Raw genomic sequence first — 15,794 nt, 5'->3', positions numbered from 1 at the left:
AGAACCACTTAGAAAAGGAGATAAAGGAAGGAAAAAAAGAAAAAGAATGAAACCAACACCTTTTCTCTCTTCTTGTATGTATTGGTTCAACAGAGTAGAGTTTCACACCCATATGTGTGTGTGTGTACAAATCACTGCTCCCACCACCAAAGTTCCTCACAACCATCCCTCCCGTAACCACCATTCTCAGAGTCTGAGACACAGAAGAAAAAGACACAAGGCCAGTCAGTGGCACACCTGGTTAAGTACACACACTACAGTGTGCAGAGACCCAGGTTCAAACCCCTGGTCTTGGTGGCTGAAAGGTGGTAAGATATAAAGCAAACAGTCCGATAAACAGGAACCCAGAGGTAGGAATAGAGTACATGAAACTAGGGATCTTCATGTGGGAAGAAGCTAGAAAGTCTGTTTTAGGTATGTTCCATGTAGGCCATGGTTTTAGGAATTCTTGCCTGAGCCCTATAGCTAACATGCAGGTGGACTAAAAGTATTGTCTGGGGAAATGGTGTCAGAGCTGAGAGTAGGACTAGAAAGCTGGGTTAGGGCAAAGAGTAGCTCCCAAATATAAGGAAAATATTAGTAGTCAGAACTTGGATATATCTTCATTAGTCTTTGGATATACTAAGGTCATCAGGGAAGCTGCAGTTAAAAGAAGAAAAAGAACAAGTAGAAGGAGGAGAAGGAGAATTTGGAGTAATTTGCATAGTAGTCAGTGGCATAGTTATGCACTCCTAAAAACAATTCTGGAATAAGGCCAAGCGCAAATCAATAGATACAATATATCTTGAAACTCTCTTTCTCTCCCTCTCTCTCTCTCTCTCTCTCTCTCTCTCTCTCTCTCTCTCTCCCTCTTTCTCCTGAAAGCTATTCCTAGCTGTATAAAGATACATTTTCTTGAAGTAAAGTTCTATAGAGTTTTGCAAGTGTTTGGAAGACATATAAAAGCAAAGAGACTATCATTTACATCTAAATGTTTCTTAACTTTCAAGTTTCACTTTTGCCTCACACACTTTTAACCCAGAAAAAAGTGAACTCAGCAATGCCACCATCCAAACTAGACTAGGTGAATGGTTCTGCACTACTAAACTTAAGGTGGCTAGAAATCACAACCTACCTCTCAATTCCCAGCTCAGTGCTGACAGGTCAGAGGTGGCTGAAAAATCACTGATGGGGAACTGAAGGAAGTGACCAGAATAAACATTTTTTAATAAATATATTTTTTATATTTTATTTTTATTTATTTATTCCCTTTTGTTGCCCTTGTTGTTTTATTGTTGTAGTTATTATTGTTGTCATTGTTGTTGGATAGGACAGAGAGAAATGGAGGGGGAAGACAAAGAGAGGGAGAGAAAGGCACCTGCAGACCTGTTTCACCGCTTGTGAAGCGACACCCCTGTAGGTGGGCAGCCAGGGCTTGAACCAGGATCCTTGTGCGGGTCCTTGTGCTTAGCGCCACCTGCGCTTAACCTGCTGTGCTACAGCCCGACTCCCCAGAATAAACATTTTTCTTTTCTTTTTTTTCAGTTTCTTTTTTAAATTTTTAAAAAATTATCTTTATTTATTGGATAGAAATAGCCAGAAATAGAGAGGGAGAGAGAAAGAGAGAGAGAGAGAGAGCTGCAGCACTGCTTCACCACTCATGAAGCTTTTCCCCTGCAGGTGGGGACCAGGGACTTGAACCGTGGTCCCTGTGCACTGTAATGTGTGCACTTAACCAGGTGCAACACCACCTGGCCCCCAGAATAATCATTTTTCTACCTTTTTTTTACTCTGTAGAAGTGGCTGGCTGTCCTCTTCACTTCTTTGGTCTCCTATTTAGTGACATATCTAACTATAGCTTTGCTTGCTACCTTAAAACAGAGATGACATGGGTGAAAGAAAAAATGAGACATTAAGACAGTCATGCATTTCACTTCCCACCCAGTTGTAGGGAGGAAAGTAGATACCCACCAGTCAATATGGTTTTACAGCTATACCATTCTAGAATTTTATATTTCAACTTGTTTTCTAGTATGGTTGCACAAACTACCCCAAGGGGTCATTTATTAATACTTCATTCACCAGAGAGATTACAAACAAAGCAGGCGAAAGTTAGTTTCTGATGCAACTTTTTAAAGGACTGAACTAAGCACTGATGTAAAACTCTAGGGAGTGTCACAATGAAAGCCACCTAGGAACTAAACCAAAGAGAAAAACTCTTGCTTTTTGCCACCGGCCTTCAATTACTGTTTTGAAATCCTTCTGCCTTTCCTTCACTTGGCTGCCTGCTACTTTACAAACTTGAACTAGAAAAACAAAGGAGCCTTCTGTATAGAAAAGCCTCGGACACTTTGGAAACAAATGAATGTCTGAAAGAAATAATCACATGAGCACATCTTTTAAGCATTCATTCTCTGAGGCTTATAAAACTAGCTCTGGATCATTCCATGATTTCATAATTAAGAATCATAACAGAAAAAAACCTCTTGTAGGCATGTATACTAGAGGGTGAGACCATACTAAGAAATATTAATTCAAACTCTTTGGAAATTGATAATGTTCATTTATTCCTTTGCATGTCCAGAAAAGAATGTACAAGCTTGTAGGTCCCCATGCCTTCTGACATGGCCACGAGAAGTTATGTAAAGACTCCTGAGACGACCAGATGCCAAATATGACAATGCCAGTGTTTTCCACAAAAGCTCTTTCTCCTCTCCACCCCCTGCCCCTTCCTTTTACCACAGTCATTCTGATGAGAGGATGATGAAGGTAAAGAAAAATACCACCACTGTATAAAATGGTCATTTTATCCTTGATGTCCCAGCCTTCCCAGTGAGAAAGAACAGCAGTAATATTCATACTGAGTATTGTTTTCACTCAGCTATATCTTCTAGGCTTTCTTGAAACTGATGAAGCATTTTGGCATGGAAAGTTCCAAGTTGGGGTTTGTTTTCAAAGAAATCAGAGCTACAGGCAAAGTAATAAATTGTTGGGCCACAAAAGACATTGTCTCCCAGGAAAGTCCCTCGAACTCAAGCAAAATTCATTATTCACCTGTGGTATTTCACTAGAACTCACAATCACTTGAAGTTTTTAAATAGTAGAAAAATGTCAGAGTGAACAGGAAAGAGAATGTATAAACTCATGTGCCAAACTAGATGAATAATGGGGTTTTTGTAGGTTGTTCCCACAAATTTAGCAAACAACTTATACTTCTCCTAGTAAGAGTCAATTCCAAGTATTATCTCCATGGCATCCTGTTACCTAAGGAGCAATTTAGGTTTAAGGCAAAAAAATCCAACTGAGATTGATTTTTTTTTCAAATTGGTTTTCTAAATGCAAGTGATAATAACCAAAGACTATATATATATAAAACCTCATTTTTAAATTATCATATCTCTCTACCTTAAATGCATATCAGTTAATTCAGTGCTCTCAATATACCGCACATTTGTTAACATCCCCACATTTCCTTTATTGATTTCCATAGGTTATCCTATTAAAAGGAAATGGATGAGCCAGGATATCTCATTTTAATTTTTAAGTCGTAATTGTCTGTGGTGAGAGTGAAGTGGAGGCCTATCTAGGAACAAAATGACCCCAGTAAGTGGCAATTAGGAGAAAAGCAAAAATGAAAGAAAAAAAATCTGTTGCTGATCATATTATGTGGGGAGGCAGACAGGTAAGTCAAAAGAAACTTCCAATTGTTCTTAAGTCTTCTTGGAGGACAGTTCCTTTCATTAGGATATATGACAGGAATTGGAAGCCAAAAAGAATCCAAATAGTCCCTTGAATATTTTGTTTCTTCGGGCCAGGTGGTGGTGCAGCTGATTGTGTGCATATGTTACAATGCACAAGGACTCAGGTTTGAGCCCCCAGTCCCCACCTGCAGGGGGAAGGGTTTGCAAGTGGTGAAGTAGTGGTGTTGCAGGTATCTCTGCTTCTCTCCCTCTCTATCACCCCCTTCCCACTCGATTTCTGGCTGTCTATATCAAATAAAGATAATGAAAAATGTTTTGTAAAAAGAACATTTTGCATACAAAGAGAAATTGAGAGAGAAGAAATAGAGGGATAGAAAGAGAGACACCTGCAGCACTACTTATGACTGCTTCCACCCTGCAGGTTGGAGGGTGGGATGGGTGTTAAACCTGTATCCTTGCATATGTAACCATGTGAGCTCAACTGAGTACACTGTTACCCAGGCACTCAAAGTTTTCCAGGATACCTACCCACCATAGGACACCCAACATCCCGAAAGAGATCTGGGGAGATTCAAATCAGGTTTAGATATAAAGAAATACAGCCTTGTTGTACTACTTTTTAGAAACCCAGCTATGAAGAATAGATCACAGTCATTCCTTGACAGACTGTGTCATTTGTCGACACAAATCAGGAGCTTAGAGGGAATGCATGGGAGCAAGCAGCAGGGCAACAGGACACGGTGAGTCATCTCAACTTCCTGCTTATCACAGGAACCCTACAAAAAGCTCAATGTGTCTCAGATTAGTGCTGGGACGGTTTCCTTCTCAATTTATTTTCAGATTTCCAGGGTTTGCCCCTTCCTTTTTTACTTCTCTCCATGTAATACACTAGTCTGAGATCTTTGCTGGGCTGTAAATTATGTGACTGTGTCAGGCTGGACATTAGGTTTTTAAATGTCAGCGTTATGTGCACACAGACTTAGATGATGAGATCACATATAGCTGTTGGGACTGCATTCCCGTGACACTGAATTAGCTGAAGTGTTCAACTGCAAAATAAATAAATAAATAAATAAACAATAAATAAATAAATGGTGATATTTTTATAAGACATGGTAGAGAGAAAAAAATGAGTAGAACATTTTAACTATAGGTTTTTCTTCATATTTTCCTTAACTTTAGAGATCTTGTCAGCTCTAAGACTAAAGGAAGGAACTAGTTTAAAAAGAAGTTGGCAAGTTGGAATTTGCAAGGATGTTCATCTTCAAAATTAAGAAGCAAGGACAGTGTAAACAAACAAACAAAAAATTCAGAAACAAATGCATGCTGTTTCTGGTTCCTAACTCTCTGGTTGGTGGGAAATATAGCCTCAGTTATTATTTGGCTACACTGTCATTTCTGCGGCACAGTGAGTACTGTATGGTAGCAGAAAGCAGAGTTCAAAAGGGAAGGAGCCAGGAGGCTGAGTCAATGAAGCCAACATCATGGCCAACACCTGTCATCACACCACTATTGACAGCTTATAAATAACCCCAATACTTGCTAAATGTCAAAAGGGAAATTTATTTCAAGAGACAGCTTCATCAACAAGAACATACTCCTGGTCTCAAATGGCTCAAAGCCTGGTGGCATCTTCCAGAATATTCTCTTCCTCATGCTATCCCTAATACTCAACACTTTTTTTCTATGTAAAAAGTCCCTCCCAATGTGACCATATTCACTTAGACCTATCTGCCCTTCCTGTCTCAAATTACAGAACACACTCTCGCCAACCAGACCCAAGCTGTTCCTCTCCAAATCTCTCAGTATTATTTCCACAATTTTCAACTTCCTGCAAAGGTTGAAACTGAATTTTCTTTTCAAGCTTTTATGTTCTCCATAATCAAGCCTCAACCTGCCCAGAAACAGGTTCCTGTTTGCCAAAGCACACCTTCTTCAATACAAAGCCCTTACCCCCACCCTTTTTCTCACATCCATTCACCATCCCTACACTCCACCCGTACCCCACTGAGAATAAGCCTGCCTCTAGTTACCTAAATCCCCATCTTTCTCCCATGAAGATATCCTTGCCTAATTCATCCAACCTGTGTGTATTATTACAGTAAGGTTTTACCATACAACTACTACTGTAAGAATAAAAGGGAAGGGCACCTGCTTCCTTCACAAAGGACTGGCTTCTCCCTCTTTTAGTGATGAGGTTCAAAATGTTATTTCTTTGGTCACAGAGATGTCTTGCCATCTGAGTGACTTAAGTTGGAGTCCCAGCATCACATGGGAAATGCTATAGCAACAGAATAAGCTTCTGTACTATGATATCTCTCCTCTCTCTAAAGCTCTCTTGGTCTCTCTAACTAGAAAGAAAGGACTTGGAACAGTGAAATCGTACAAGCTAGGCTCCAGTTCCACAAAAACAGTAAAATAAAATGAACATCATCATCAACAACAAAAAGGCACCTTAGCATATTGAAAATACCAAGTTAAAGTGAGTTGGGGAACCTGAGAAAACTGGATCTCTCTGACCTCTCTGTTTGTTTCCTGAAATAAGTCGAAGGCCTCCTGTAAGAGGTACACTCCCAGTACTTGAAGCAAGAATCACTGTGATCACAACGATGGTGCGATGCTGAGAACAGAAGGCCTAGCCAATTCTCCTCTGTTTAACACTCTCATCTCACACTTTTTGTCCTGTCTCCTATGGCTATCCATCAAACCAAACATAAAAATAATCAAGTTTTAAAGTTTCTTGTGGCATTTATTTCCTTTTTTTTCCACCCTTGCTTTCTTTAACTGCTGGGGTTTTACTATACTGAGTAGATTTTTTTCAGGTGGAGAGAGAGGGAAACAGAGAGAAAGAGGGAAAGAAACCACAGCACCAAAACTTTCTCCAGTGTGGTCAGGGCCAGGCTTTAATCTGGACGGCACACACAGACAGCAAGGCAGGTGCACTACCCAAGTGAACTATTTTTACAATATTGCTTATGAAGAGTCCCTCATTGTATAGAGCATAGGCAAATGTGTGTGCTTCCTCTACTTAACTGTATACTTGTCAGTTTAATTTTCAGACCTAGTCAGAGACCCTAAGGAATTTAAAGAAAAATTTTTCATCTCCTCCATCAGTCTCCTCTTGGTTGGGGAGTACTGGGCACAGGAGACATGTTCCACCTCTAAGGACAGAGGCCCCCCTAGAGTGAGGTCTCCAGTAGTTCCATAGGACTGCCCCAAATCTCAATCCTTGTATCTCCTGGGACATAAAATAAGAGCTTCAAGAAGTTCATTCTTCTCTTCAAAATGAAAACAATGAGAAAAAATGTGAATTGTGTACATTCTGATAAAATTTTTCCAAGTGTTAATTTAATGCACAGGAAGTACTTACTGTGCTTTCCAACTGTAGGAAAAAATTCTTTAAATGGCCTACTGTCTTTTTTTGCATTGGTCAATGTGAACCCTCAACTTGTAGAGGAAGTCTCACTTTTCTGGTTTCTTATATCACTGTCTGGTTGTTTCCGTGCTGCCTTATTGTTATTCTGACTTCTCACAGTTCACTGCTCTATTTGTCAAGCAGTTTCTTTTTTTTTTTTTTTTTAATATTTTCATTTGTTTATTATTGTATAGAGACAGAGAGAAATTGAGAAAGGAAAGGGAGATAGAGAGGAAGAGAGACAGAGACAATTACATTACTACTAGAGACAATTACATTACTACTAGCTCATGAAGCTTTCCCCCTGCAGGTAGGGACGGACCATGGACTTGAACCTGTGTCCTTGTTCACTATAATGTGAGTGCTTAACCAGGTGCACCACCACCTGGCCCCAGGAGCAGTTTCTATTGATAGATAATATGGCATACCAAGGCAGGATAGCATTCTCCAGAAAACCCATTTCATATTTAGGCTAGAAAGCCCATGACAAATGAAGATACAATTGGCTTATGTGCCATCTTCCTTTTTGAAATTTGGTAAAATTCATTTTCTTCAGAAGGGTTCTAATCCTTTCAAATTCCATAGAAACCCAAATGAAACAAATAAAAATGTTGATTTTGAATGCCCTTTCCTTGATAGTGATAAGTTGGAAATAATGAGAATGATTACTGAATCCAGTTTCAAATCCTGTTTGGGAATGAATAAAGTAGAAACCACATATATAAAAATTAATATATCAATAATATGATTTTAGAAATTTTTGTAATTTCTAAATCATTTTTGTAATATGATTTTAGAAATACCCTGGGACCTTGCTCTAATTCTGTCTTCTGTAAGAATGCAGATTCACACCCCCCCACTCCACCCAACACAGAGACAAACACAACATATACACAAACATACATAGAAGCACACCTCTCTAATGGTCACATATTAAAGGTAATCTGGGTACAGATTAGGAAGAAAGAGAGGCCAGAGAAAGTAAAGTCAAGTAGGAAATCGTGGTGGTGACTAGGTGAGGTAAGGCAAGCAGACAATAGGATGGTGAGAATGGGAGCGTGGTCTGGGGGTGTTGCAGTGAATAAAGTGCAAGACTCTCAAATATAAGGTCCTGGGTTAGAGGCAGGCTGGGGGAATGGATCGACCTGTCAATGCCCATGCTTAGCATAGAAGCAATTGCACAAGTCAGATCTCCTACCTTCTGTCCCCCCAAAACAACCTTAATCCATACTCCCAGTGGGGGAGAAGTGATAGGATGAAGCTAAGAGGGCTCTGCACTCCAGCTCCATCAGCACTCAGAGAGAGAGAAGGAAAAGGAGAGGGACATGTGGAGGTAGTTATGTTGTCATGAGTGGCTTGGAGGGGAAGAGAAAATAGAATCAGAAAAAAAGGGGCAACTATGTATAAATGTGGACAGCTGTAGAGATCATGGTTGGCTCATGTCTACAACCTGTAGTGGATTTCAGTGGGGAGAATGAAGATTCAGAACTCTGGTGATGGGAATGGTGTGGATTCAAACCCCTGTTGACATGTAATTCTGTGATATAAAAATAAATTGTTAGGGGAGTCGGGCTGTAGCACAGCGGGTTAGGCGCAGGTGGCGCAAAGCACAAGGACCGGCATAAGGATCCCGGTTCGAACCCGGCTCCCCACCTGCAGGGGAGTCGCTTCACAGGTGGTGAAGCAGGTCTGCAGGTGTCTGTCTTTCTCTCCTCCTCTCTATCTTCCCCTCCTCTCTCCATTTCTCTCTGTCCTATCCAACAACGACAACAATAACAACAACTACAATAATAAAACAACAAGGGCAACAAAGGGGAATAAATAAATAAAAATAAAATAAAAAAATAGAAGAAAGAAAACAGTCAAACAAGCAAGCAAACAAAAACAGGGCAAGACACAGAAGCACAAGCCACGTTGCTTAGTACCCAGGTGACAAAATGTGCCCCACTGTTCTCATCTTATGTTCAGAACACAGGGTGACTGGCTCAGGAAAGTGGGTACAGGACATGATTCATATGTGAACATCCTACCCCCACCCCCATTGTTTCATAAGATAAATAAACCTTAAAAAAAATAATAAATGACTGATGGTCTACACACTGGAAAAGGGGCAGCAGTCAGTGAAATTAGATTTCTGTTGGTGATTTTGACCTCCTCTGTACCCACAAGCTGGCAGTGCCTGGAAACATTCATGTTACAAATAGACTCACACTATCACATATCATGTTACATTACAATCCACAGTTTACATAACTTTTGTCCAACCTGTTCTGTGGGTTTCCCTAGTGTAAGGCACGCATCACTCATCTCTATGAGGTCAGTACAGAACAACTGTGCTTAGTGGGTGTCTCCTCTATCCTGACTCATGAACAGCTGGAATACCAAGAGGAACCTCATAGTAAAAAATCATGGAACCCAGTCTCCTGACTCTAAGGCAGAATTCTTGCAGGCAGAATTCTTGCAAGACTCCAGTGTAAGAACTAAAAATTATTGGTTGGGGGGAGGAGGTGTAACCTTAAGGGCAAAGCATATTTTTTGTATGTGTGAGGTGCCAGGTTTGATCCTTAACACTATATTCATGGTTTCACAATATCTCTCCTTCTCTCTGTCTCTCATTAAATTAATAAAGACATATTTTAATTAAATTTAGAAGAAACACAAATCAAACAGCCTCCCATGAAAATGATGTCAGAATTGATGGCACTGGAATCTGAGAAGTACCTAGTCACTTCAGTCACTGACAACAAATTGCTTCTCTTTTTTTCTTTTTGACACACAGAGACACATTTTAAAAAGTTATTTATGTAAGCTGTTTGACCAGAGGAGCTAGCCAAATTCAAAGAAGAAAAGGAAATGTTACTTTTCTGTGTGGAGAGTGTGTATCAACTTATTATTTTGAAGGCCAAAAAAAAATTACACAACAATCTCATTTTATACTTGTTCTACTCCACCCTTTCCCTCCCAGCTCTATACTATGATGAGAAAAACAACTCCCTGGAGTGAGAGAGTCTTAGACCATAGAGAGACAACAAGGCAGTACTTCTCCCAAGGTTGCAGATATAGATTGACTACTGTTTAAATAACTACCTATGTTTATATATACTATCCCTTTTTTCACAAATCTATTTTCTAATCACTGTACAACTTAGATGTGATAATTTACGTAGAACATATGGTGACAACGACAAAAGAACAGTAATAAAATTTTTTACTTTGAACAACATTGAGTATGCAATATACCTAGTAGCATGTTAAATGCTGTGAAAGTCTCATGTTAATAAAACTTTGCATCAAACTAAAAATTGTTAATATTGTTATTTAATAAATGAGGTTCCTACGAAGATCAAAGTTCTTGTCCAGGGTCATATAATGAGTTAATTCCTCAGTTCTCTAAGTCTTCAATCAATGCCTTAAAGATTCTTATTTACCAAGAAGAATCAGGGCTTGGAGAGGTGACTTTTTTTTTCTCTTCTTTTTTTTTTTAATTTCTTTATGAGGAATTAATGTTTCACATTCAAAAGTAAATATAATAGTTTGTGCATGTATAACATTTCCCAGTTTTCCATATAATAATACAACGCCCACTAGGTCCTCTGTCATTCTCTTTGAACCTGTATTCTCCCCCACACACACTCCAGAGTCTTTTACTTTGGTGCAATACACCAACTCCAGTTCAGGTTCTACTTGTGTTTTCTCTTCTAATCTTGTTTTTCAGCTTCTGCCTGAGAGTGAGAACATCCATATTCATCCTTCTGTTTCTGACTTATTTCACTAACATGATTTTTTTCAAGCTCCATCCAAGATGGGCTGAAAATGGTGAAGTTACTTTTTTATAACTGAGTAGTATTCCATTGTGTATATACACCACAACTTGCTCAGCCACTCATCTGTTCTTGGACATCTGGGTTGCTTCCAGGTTTTGGCTATTACAAATTATGCTGCTAAGAACATATGTGTACACAGATCTTTTTGGTGGTTTCTTTAGGATATATCCCTAGGAGAGGAATTGCAGGCTCATAGGGTAGGTCCATTTCTAACCTTCTGAGAGTTCTCCAGACTGTTTTCCACAGAAGTTGGACCAATTTGCATTCCCACCAGCAGTGCAGGAGGGTTCCTTTGACCCCAAAAACTCTCCAGCATTTGCTGCTACTACCTTTTCTGATGTATGACATTCTCACAGGAGTAAAGTTATTTGAATTTTTCTGACAATCAAATACTTGGAGCATTTTTTTATGTGTTTCTTGGCCTTTTGGATCCCTTCTGTGGTGAATGTTCTGTCCATGACCTCTCCCCATTTTTGGATAGGGTTATTTGTTTTCTTGTTGTTGAGTTTGGCAAGCTCTTTATATATTTTGGTTATTAGCCTCTTGTCTGATGTATGGCATGTAAAGATTTTCTCCCATTCTGTGAGGGTCTCTTGGTTTGGGTAGTGGTTTCTTTTGCTGTGCAGAAGCTTTTTAGTTTGATGTAGTTCCATGGGTTTATACTTGCCTTAGTCTTCTTTGTAATTGAATTCGTTTCACTGAAGATGTCTTTAAAATTTATGCTGAAAAGAGTTCTACCAATATTTTCCTCTAAGTATCTGATAGTTTTTGGTCTATCAATCAAGTCCTTGATCCACTTGGAATTTACTCTTGTGTTTGGCGAAATATAGTGGTTCAGTTTCATTCTTCTTCATGTTTCAACCAATTTTTTCCAACACGATTTGTTGAAGAGACTCTGTTTTCCCCACTGAATAGTCTGGGCACCTTTGTCAAAGATTAGATGTGCATAGGTGTGGGGGCTTAGTCTGGGCTCTCAATTCTATTCCACTAGTCAGTGTGTCTATTCATGTTCCAGTACCAAGCAGTTTTGATGACAATGGCCCTATAAGACAATTTGAGATCTGGGAGTGTGATGTCTACAGTTCTGTTCTTACTTCTCAAGGTTGTTTTGGCAATTCTAGGTCTTTTCTGGTTCCAGATAAACATTTGTAGCATTTGTTCTATTCTCCTAAAAAATGTGCTTGGGATCTTGATGGGTACAGCATTCAATTTGTAGATGGCTCTGGGTAGTATATTCATTTTGATGATGTTAATTCTTCCCACCCATGCATATGGAATAAATTTCCACTTCTTTGTGTCTTTTTCTATTATCTTCAGTAGTGACTCATAATTTTCAGTATACAAGTCTTTCACTTATTTGGTTAGGTTCATTCCTAGATATTTTATTGTTTTTGTTGCTATAGTAAAAGAATTGATTTCTGGATTTCATAGCCTTCCAATTTAGTGTTTAAGTAGAAGAATGCCACTGACTTTTGAATGTTAATTTTGTAGCTTGACACCTGACTGTATTTGCTGAATGTTTCCAAAAGCTTCTTGCTATATTCTTTAGGTTTTTCTATGTATATTATCATGTCATCTGCAAATAGGAAGAGTTTGATTTCTTCTCTTCCAATCTATATGCCTTTAATTTCTTGCTCCTGCCTAATTGCTATGGCAAGAATTTCTAACACTATGTTGAATAATAATGGTGACAGTGGGAAGCCCTGTCTAGTACCTGATCTGGGGGAAATGCTTCCAGTTTTTCACCATTGAGTATGATGTTGGCCGTAGGTTAGCTATATATAGACTCCACTATCTTCAGGAATTTTCCATCTGTTCCCATTTTTTGTAGTGTTTTGATCATAAAGGAATGTATTTTGTCAAAGGCTTTCTCTGCCTTTGATCTCTATTGATATGACCATGTGGTTTTTGGCCTTGCTTTAATTGATGTGTTAGATCACATTGATTGATTTACATATATTAAACCAACCATGCTTCCCTGGGAAAACCCCACTTGAACATGATGAACAATCTTTTTAATATACTGCTGTATCCAGTTGGTTATAATTTTGTTCAATATTTTATCATCTATGTTCAACAGAGATATTGGTCTGTTCAACAGAGATATTTTTGTTCAATATTTTAGCATCTATGTTCAACAGAGATATTAATTTTCTTTTTTGGTTGTGTCCCTCTCTGCTTTTGGTATCAGAGTGGTGTTGGCTTCATAGAAGCTGGAAGGGAGTATTACTGTCTTCAAACTTCTGGAAGACTTTTAAAAGTAGAGGTATTAGTTCTTCTTTGAAGGTTTTATAGAATTCATTTGTAAAACCATCTGGTCCAGGACTTTTATTCTTGGGAAGTTTTTTGATAACTGTTTCAGTTTCATTAGCTGTGAAGGGTCCGTTCATATTATCTAGTTCCTCTTTACTTAATTTTGGAAGTTGGTAGGTATCTAAGAAATTGTCCATTTCTTCCAGGTTCTCTAGCTTGGTGGCATATAGTTGTTCATAGAAACCTCGCATGATATGTTGAATTTCTGCTGTGTCTGTTGTGATATGTCCTCTTTCATTTACAATCCGATTTATTTGTATCTTCTCCCTTTTTTGTTTTGTGAGTCTGCCTAAAGGTTTGTCGATTTTGTTCACTCTTTCGAAGAGCCAACATTTACTTTTGTTGGTTATGCAAAGAGTCTTTCACAGCCACACCGCTAGGCCACCGAGGTATAGATCTTTTCCTGAGTTTCCTGGTTAATTCTCTGTGCCCTGGTGTCAGCAAATGGACTTCCCCCACCCCCACCCCACCTTCCAGGTCTCCAGATTCTGAGGGCAGTAGCAATGTAGGCTCACAGTTTGGTGAGTTTTAGGGGAGTCCTCTCCTCTGTTCAGCTGTCTTTTTGTTTGTGAAAGAGACTGGAGTAGGTGTCTCAACTGGTAAAATGCCAGACTGTTACCAGCCACTTAATCTCTCCCTAGGCTCCTCTCTGTCCATGAGCCACATGTGTTTGTACTCACAGGTATTTTGGTGGGTTCCTGAAGCTGTACTAGTCCTATCTTATTGTGGTCCCAGGTGATCTCCTTTGGTATTCCTAGTTGACCCAGGAGAGGAGAGGAAAGGAGAGAAACACAAGCTGCTGCTGCTTGATAGTCCTGCCTCCAGAACCCACAGTGCCTTTTAAAGCCTCTTTTGTTCTTTTTCTTCCCTGTAGGCTATGGAAGCCTGAGGGCTTTTAAACTATAATTAGGCTTCTTAACTTAATCCTTCACTACTGAGCAAGACATAAAGCAGCGTGGGGGACAGACAGTACAATGGTTATGCAGAGACTCTCACACCCCAAGGATCCAAAACTCCAGGCTCAATTCAGCTTCTCTGCCAAGCTGGGCAGCACTGCTGGGCCCTGAGAGTTTCTAAACAAGCCCCGTCTATAATCTGTAGGTTCTGAAGCAACTATTCACTATGTTCTCTTCAGGAGAACAGCATGGAAAGGCTCCCACCACACAGCCCCACCGCTAGGCCACCAAAGTGTAGTTCTTCTCCTGAGTTTCCTGGTTAGTTCTCTGTCCCCTGGTGTCAGCACAGGGCCTCCCCTTGCTGCTCCAGCCTCTGAGGGCAGTAGCAATGGAGACTCACAGTTGCATTTGGTGAGTCTTAGGGGAGTCCTCTCCTCCCTTCAGCCATCTTTTTGTCAGTAAAACAGACTGGAGATGGTGTCTCAACTGGTAAACTGCTGGACTATTACCAGCCACGTAATCTCTCCCTAGGCTCCTCTCTGTCCATGAGCCACACGTATTTGCACTCACCAGTGATTTGGTGGGTTCCTGAAGTCGTTCTAGTCCTGCTTTGTTTCAGTCCCAGATGATTTCCTTTGGTATTCTCAGTTGACCCGGGAGAAGAGAAACCAGGTGACTTGTTTTAACCAACAGAATAAGGCAGATGTGTGCCACTTTGGAATATTGTGATTTATGGGTGTCTGTGTTACACTTACATAATCATGAGAAGTGAGTTCCTGGAACAGTTTATTAGCCCTAGTTGAAACATCTAAGTTTAAGTTCAGCTTAGAGTTGAACACCTGTTGATTCACATCTCCACTGGAACATAGCTCAGAGAGCTGACTTTCAATCAACCCCCTGACATGTAAGCTAGAATTACAAATATTTTAAGCTACTAAGGTCGGGGGCAATTTATTATGCAATAACAAGTAACCACTATAGAAAACGCTCAGGCACACTTAGGCTCCCTGTCTGGTGCATAATAACTGTTAAATATGATGGTTCTCTTTTATAGTGCCATATATTATGTCCCCAAATTACATTAAGGTTGGTAACTACACACAAGGAAAGGAGTTCAGGGATGACACATGTCAGTGGTTTCTCATTGCCTCTCAATTGAGACAGAGAGAACTAGAAATCTGTTTGAAAATGAAGGTTAGGGCCAGGGAGAAAGAACAGAAGTAGTGCATAAGACTTGCATTCAAGAGGCCTCAAGTTCCTTCTCTAGCAGCCAATGAATAGGCAGAACTCAGTAGTGCCCTAGTCAAAAATAAATAAATAGAACGAAGGTCTGACAAGCATGGAGAGAAAAAGTAGGAAATGAAGTCATGCAACAGAAAGGTCACATGCCAGCAAACAGAATCACCAAATTAAATCCGCTGCCTAAACTCCATCCCTGGAATTAAAGTTTACCAGAAGGCAACCCCAAGAAAACTCTTTCCCTCAGTAGGTCAGTCCACTGCCCTGAATTAGGAACTGGGGAATCACTAAGCCAGCACAAAAGCCATAATGCTATATGAAAACTTTTCAGCTGACAGGAGTGCAGGACAATTTGAGTGTCCCCCAGCAGTGGGTGCAGAGACCCTCAAGAGGGTCACGACATAGGGTAATCGAATTACCTCCCAGC

General features: G+C 39.8%; 1 long non-coding RNA gene across 2 annotated transcripts in view; it reads right to left on the bottom strand.

The window, feature by feature from the left end:
- The window catches only part of LOC132538275 (uncharacterized), a 290,896-nt gene that overhangs the window by 42,447 nt on the left and 232,655 nt on the right, over window positions 1-15,794 (bottom strand). The window lies entirely within an intron of this gene.

Source organism: Erinaceus europaeus, chromosome 4, assembly GCF_950295315.1.
Source record: "Erinaceus europaeus chromosome 4, mEriEur2.1, whole genome shotgun sequence".
Taxonomy (NCBI): Eukaryota; Metazoa; Chordata; class Mammalia; order Eulipotyphla; family Erinaceidae; genus Erinaceus; species Erinaceus europaeus.
This window is presented reverse-complemented; position numbering and strand designations above follow the sequence as displayed.